This window comes from Musca autumnalis, unplaced genomic scaffold (assembly GCF_047663935.1).
Source record: "Musca autumnalis isolate F117 unplaced genomic scaffold, ASM4766393v1 scaffold_5, whole genome shotgun sequence".
Lineage (NCBI taxonomy): Eukaryota > Metazoa > Arthropoda > Insecta > Diptera > Muscidae > Musca > Musca autumnalis.
The window spans coordinates 29,869,252-29,876,433 of NW_027412088.1; positions in this window are offsets into that span (position 1 = coordinate 29,869,252).

Sequence of the window (7,182 nt, forward strand, 5' to 3'; positions counted from 1 at the left end):
GCGCCATCTATTCCTTGGCCTGCCAATTCTGCGTGCACCGCCATGTGGCATGTATTCATACGCCTTTTTAGCGGGTTCATCATCGCTCATTCTTATGATATGGCCTAGCCAACGCAATCGCTGCATCTCGATACGTTTAACAATATTGATGTCGTTGTATAGCAGATACAGCTCGTGGTTCATGCGACGTCGATATTCACCGTCAACGCAGATTGGTCCGTAGATCTTTCGAAGAATTTTTCTCTCAAACACACCAAGCACTGCCATGTCTGCTTGCGCAAGTACCCAGGCTTCGGAGCCATACATCAGCACGGGTAGTATCAGTGTTTTGTAGAGCGTTATTTTTGTTTGACGAGATGTGGCTTTGTTTTTAAACTGCTTACTTAATCCAAAGTAGCATCTGTTGGCCAATACAATTCTTCTTTTTATTTCACAACTGATGTCGTATGTTGTGTTGACGGAGGTGCCGAGGTAGACGAAGTCTTTTACTACCTCAATATTATAGGAACCAACTTCCACAGTCGGTCCGAGCTCAATGGACGCATTGCGCGTCGACACCATCAACTTGGTCTTCTCACCGTTTACCGCCAGACCCACTTTAGCAGATTCTCCTTCGACCTTTATAAAGGTATCAGTTACTTCTTTTACTGATCGACCCATGATGTCTATATCATCAGCATAAGCAAGTAACATGTGACTATTGGTGTAGATTGTGCCACTTCTTTTGACGTTTGCCTCTCGTATAACCTTTTCTAGCAGGATGTTGAAGAGGTCACACGAAAGGCTGTCTCCTTGTCTGAAACCTCTTTTGGTACCAAACTCTTCGGAGAGGTTCTTTCCTATTTTAACTGAGGACCTCGTGTCAGTTAAAGTCATTTTACAAAGCCGGATGAGCTTTGCGGGAATACCAAATTCAGACATGGCTTGGAATACCTTTGAGCGCAGCGGACTGTCGAAGGCTGCTTTATAATCGACAAAAAGGTGGTAGGTGTCGATCTGCATCTCTTGGGTCTTCTCCAGGATTTGCCGCAGGGTAAATATCTGGTCAATGGTGGACTTGCCAGGTCTAAAGCCGCATTGGTATGGTCCAATAATCTCGTTGACCATTGGCTTTAGTCGTTCGCACAATATCCCTGACACGATCTTGTAGGCAATAGGGAGTAGACTTATGCCCCTATAGTTAGAGCATACAGTCTTATCTCCCTTCTTGTGGACGGGGCACAGGATACTCAGGTTCCAATCGTCGGGCACTCGTTCTTCCTGCCAGATGGTGCTAACTAGCTGATGAATACACCTTATCAGCGTGTCGCCTCCGGTTTTGAACAGCTCGGCTGGTAAGTCATCGGCCCCTGCTGCCTTATTATTCTTCAGCCGATTTATTGCTGTCTTTACCTCATCTTGGCTGGGCGGTATACATTCAATACCATCTTCTGGGATTGGGACTGTGGTATCTTCGTCGTCTTCGCTGCTATTGAATACCAACAGATTTGAAAAATGTTCTTTCCATATCCTGAGTACACTATCTGTATCAGTTACCAAATTACCTTGCTGGTCTCTACAGGAGGATGTGCCTGTACCAAAGCCATCAGTTTGATGCTTGACTCTTTGGTAGAATTTTCGGACTTCATTCTGGCTCCTGTACATCTCGATTTTTTCACATTCCCGCTTTTCCATCTCTCTCTTTTTCCTGCGGAAAAGACGTTTCTCCTCTCTCCTTTTCTCCCTGTCTCTCGTGCGCTACGCGTTGCTACGGATTGTAAAGTAGCCTTATATGCCGCATTTTTCTCTTCGGTGGCAGCACGACACTCCTCATCATACCATGGATTCCTTGGTGGAGGTCTCTGGTATCCAAGTATGGATTTTGCGGCTGTTTGCATGGAGTGGGCAATGCTTTGCCATTGCGCTGATATGTTATCGGGATGAGGAGGGCTTTGATTAAGCAATTGGGCTAGTTGAGTGGAAAATGCTGTGGCTATCTGTTGTGATTGCAGCTTACCGATGTCTAACTTTCGTGTTGTGTCTGTTCGTACTTTGTTTGCTACGTTTAAGCGGGTGCGTACCTTTGCTGCAACAAGGTAGTGGTCCGAATCAATGTTTGCGCCTCGGAACGATCGTACATCCAACACGCTCGATGAATGTCTTCCATCTATCACAACATGATCAATTTGATTACTTGTTCTTTGATCTGGAGACAGCCAGGTGCCCTTATGAATATCGAGATGATTAAATCTGGTACTGCTAACTACCATGTTTTTTGCAGCTGCAAAGTCTATCAGTCTCATACCATTGTCAGATGTTTCACTGTGGAGACTGAATTTCCCGACTGTTGGGCCAAAGATATTCTCCTTTCCAATTTTGGCATTAAAATCGCCTAGAATGATTTTAATGTCATGGGCAGGGCAACGGTCATATGTTTCTTCTAAGCGCTCGTAAAATATATCTTTGGTCTGTTCATCCTTTTCTTCAGTGGGAGCATGAGCGCAAATAAAGCTGATGTTGAAGAATTTAGCTTTTATTCGAATTGCAGCAAGTCTTTCATTCACTGGAGTGAAGCTGGATACATGATGTTTTAGTCTCCGACTAACTACGAATCCACAACCAAACTCATGCTTTACGTCATGGCAGCTATAATACAGTGCGTCACCTTTAGGTGTTGTTGTGACGCCTTTCCCAATCCATCGTATTTCCTGTATGGCAGTAATATCGGTCTTGTACTTTTCAAGTACGTCTGCCAATGCGAAGACTGCACCTTCTCTATAAAGAGTGCGAACATTCCAGGTGCAGATTCGCAGATCATGGTCCTTAAAACGTTTGCGGGGTTCGTCAACTTTAGATGGGTTTGTTTTTCTTTTCTTTCGTTTTTTCATAGTAGGCTGTTTTTTCAAATAATAACATTAATCTTAATTCTAATACCAAATTGTACTAATTTAGTACCATTTAGTACTTTTCGTGCCCATAAGTACGAATTTCCAAAACTACCTAAATCCTACACTCCAACAGCATTCTTAATTCCATATTTCATGGTTTCAGCCCTATTCGTTCACCTAAATACAAATTGTACCAAACTCAGTACTTTTCATACTCATAAGAACGATTTTCTAAAGGTGCCTCCTTATCTCCATTCCACAATTTAATCCTAATTCCAAATTTCAGGTTTAATGCCATTTAGTACTTTTCGTACACATAAATACGAATTTCCAAAATTACCTCCATATCTCAATACTACACTCCAACATTCTTATTCTTAATTCAAAATTTCAGGATTTCAGCTCTATCCGTTCACCCTAATTTAAATTCTACCAAATGTAGTACCATTTAGTAGTTTCCGTACCCATAAGTAGAGTTGGGCAATCTAGTTCCAGGAGCGGATCGATCTTTCTAGTTCCTTTTCCGAAAGGGAACTAGTTCCTTAAAATAGTTCCGAGATCGATATAATTCAACGAATCATTCTCTTTCATCGTTCTTTTATTTTCAAATAGTTCCGAGACCGAAATAGTTCAACGAATCTTTCCCTTTCGTCGCTCTTTTTGTTTCCTTCGTTCCAAATAGATCCGAGACCAAAATTGAAATAAAATAAATAAATTGCAGCGAACAAACAGCAACAACGAAAGATCGACGTAGTCGTTAAATTGAAGGAACGAGGAAAACGAAATGAACTATATGAATTAACTATATGAATTAATCTTAATTCCAAATTTCAAGTTTCCAGCTCTATCCGTTCACCCACATCCAAATTGTACTAAATTTAGTACCATTTAGTAGTACTTTCTTTACACATAAGTACGACTTTTTTTAAACCACATCAAGACCACTTTTCAATTTTCCATACCAAAATCCAAGATTCTTGCTATATCCGTTCAACTCGCCATCAGTGACACTCATTCCAAAATTCAGAATTTTAGATCTTCCCGTTATTTAGTACAATATTACGAATGGTACAAGGAACGGTTCTGATCGGCGTTTACATGGCAAAGTCCAGGATTTATCTTGTTCCCTCTTTCATCTCAAGTGGACACTGACCTCCCCGTGGTGTCACCTGGGATAGCTGCCTTTAACACCCGTTAAAGGTAGTGAGCTAAAATGTGCCGCGCGTTTACCCATAAGAACGTTAAAAGCATGGGTTTGGGCGCAGGGTTAGTAACCCTCCCCTAGAAAAAACAGCCTACTATGAAAAAACAAAAGAAAAGAAAAACAAAACCATCAAAAGTTGACGACCCCCGCAAACGTTTTAAGGACCATGATCTGCGAATTCGCACTCTTTATAGAGAAGGTGCAGTTTACGCATTGGCAGATGTACTTGAAAAGTACAAGGCAGACATTACCGCCATACAGGAAATACAATGGATTGGGAAAGGCGTCACAACAACAACTAAAGATGACGCACTGTATTATAGCTGCCATGGCACAAAGCTTGAGTTTGGTTGCGGATTTATAGTTGGTCGGAGGTTAAAACACCTGGTCTCCAGCTTCACACCAGTGAATGAAGGACTTGCTACAATTCGAATAAAATCCAAATTCTTAACATCAGCTTTATTTGCGCTCATGCTTCCACTGAAGACAAGGACGAATCGGTAAGCTGCAATCACCACAGATAGCCACAGCATTAGTCAAAGCACTCTTCATCCCGATAACATATCAGCGCAATGGCAAAGTATTGACCACTCCATGCAAACAGCCGCAAAATCCATACAGACCCCTCCACCAAGGAATCCATGGTATGATCAGGAGCGTCGTGCTGCTACCGAAGAGAAAAATGCGTCATATAGGGCTACTTTACAATCCGTAGCAACGCGTAGCGCACGAGAGAGATATCGGGAGAAAAGGAGAGAGGTGAAACGTCTTTTCCGCAGGAAAAAGAGGGAGATGGAAAAGCGGAAGTGTGAAAAAATCGAGATTTACATGAACCAGTATGAAGTACGAAAATTCTACCAAAGAGTCAAGCATCAAACTGATGGCTTTGGTACAGGCACATCCTCCAGCAAGGTAATTTGGTAACTGATACAGATAGTGTGCTCAGGATATGGAAAGAACATTTTTCAAAACTGTTGGTATCCAATAGCAGCGAAGACGACGAAGATACCACAGATCCAATCCCAGAAGATGGTATTGAATGTATACCACCCGGCAAAGATGAGGTTAAAACAGCAATCAACCGGCTGAAGAATAATGAAGCAGCAGGAGCCGATGGCTTACCAGCCGAGCTGTTTGAAACCGGTGGCGACGCGTTGATAAGGTGTAAGCATCAGCTAGTTACCACCATCTGGCAGGAAGAACGCGTACCCGACGATTGGAACCTGAGCATCCTGTGTCCCGTCCACAAGAAAGGAGATAAGACTGTATGCTCCAACTATAGGGGCATAAGTCTTCTCGCTATTGCCTATAAGATAGTGTCAGGTATATTGTGCGAACGACTAAAGCCAATGGTCAACGGAATAATTGCACCATACCAATGTGGCTTTAGACCTGGCAAGTCCACCATTGACCAGATATTTACCCTGCGGCAATTCTGGAGAAGACCCAAGAGATGCAGATCGACACCTACCACCTTTTTGTCGATTATAAAGCAGCCTTCGACAGCCCGCTACGTTCAAAGGTATTCCAATCAATGTCTGAATTTGGTATTTCCGCAAAGCTCATCCGGCTTTGTAAAATTACTTTATCTGATACGAGATCCTCAGTTAAAATAGTAAAGAACCTCTCCGAAGAGTTTTGTACCAATAGAGGTTTCAGACAAGGAGACAGCCTTTCGTGTGATCTCTTCAACATCCTGCGGGAAAATGTTATACGAGATGCAAACGTCAAAAGAAGTGGCACAATCTACACTAATAGCCACATGCTTATGCTGATGACATAGACATCAGGGGGCGATCAGTAAAAGAAGTAACTGATACCTTTATGAAGGTCGAAGGTGAATCTGCTAAAGTGGGTCTGGTGGTAAACGGTGAGTAGACCAAGTTGATGGTGTCGACGCGCAATGCGTCCATTGAGCTCGGACCAACTGTGGAAGTTGGTCCCTATAATTTTGAGGTATTAAAAGACTTCGTCTACCTCGGCACCGCCGTAAACACAACAAACGACATCAGTAGGCCTATTCTGTAACTTTTATAGCTTGAAAAGTTGTTAAAATTTCTTTTGTTTTTGTAACAACTACAAAACAAACAAATGAAATTGTTGTAAAATAAACAATGAGGAAAGTTGTTAAAAAGTTACTGAAAATGGGGGGGGGGGGGGGGGGGCAGGTGTGAAATAAAAAGAAGAATTGTATTGGCCAACAGATGCTACTTTGGTTTAAGTTTTGGTTTAAAAACAAAGCCACATCTCGTCAAAAAAAAAAAAAATAAATAAATAAATAAATAACGTTCTACAAAACACTGATACTACCCGTGCTGATGTATGGCTCCGAAGCCTGGGTACTTGCGCAAGCAGACATGGCAGTGCTTGGTGTGTTTGAGAGAAAAATTCTTCGAAAGATCTACGGACCAATCTGCGTTGACGGTGAATATCGACGTCGCATAAACCACGAGATGTATCAGCTATACAACGACATCAATATAGTTAAACGTATCGAGATGCAGCGATTGCGTTGGCTAGGCCATATCATAAGAATGAGCGAAGATGAACCCGCTAAAAAGGCGTATAAATACGGACCGCTTGGCGGTGCACGCAGAATTGGCAGCCCAAGGAATAGATGGCGCAACCAAGTGGATGAAGAGATGAAAAGGCGCGATATTCCAGAGTGCGAAGCAACAAATAGAGGGAATTGGAGATCTTTTCTTAGTTCGGCCTATGGAACAAATGTATTGTAATGGGCCAGCTAAGTGACTAAGTACAATATGTATTACCTTTTAGTACTTTTCGCACCGTTCTAGTTCGAAATTAAAAAAGCAAGCCGTATCTGACACTAGAGTTGGGTAATCTAGTTCCTTGTACCGTTTGTTCAAAGAAAAAATGTGGGCCGTTGGAACTGCGAAGTGAACTATATAGTTCCATATAGTTCAATTGGTACAACTCCATCTGACACCTGTAGTGGGATTCTGTAACTCATTTTTGTTGTTATCGATAATTGTCGGTAAAATTAAAATGCTTATAATTTCGATAATTAACGAAATTTTTCGGTAAGTTAAGTTGATGAATAAAAAGTAGTCGCTAGCCTCTACCGACGCAAATAGTGATGCCAACTTT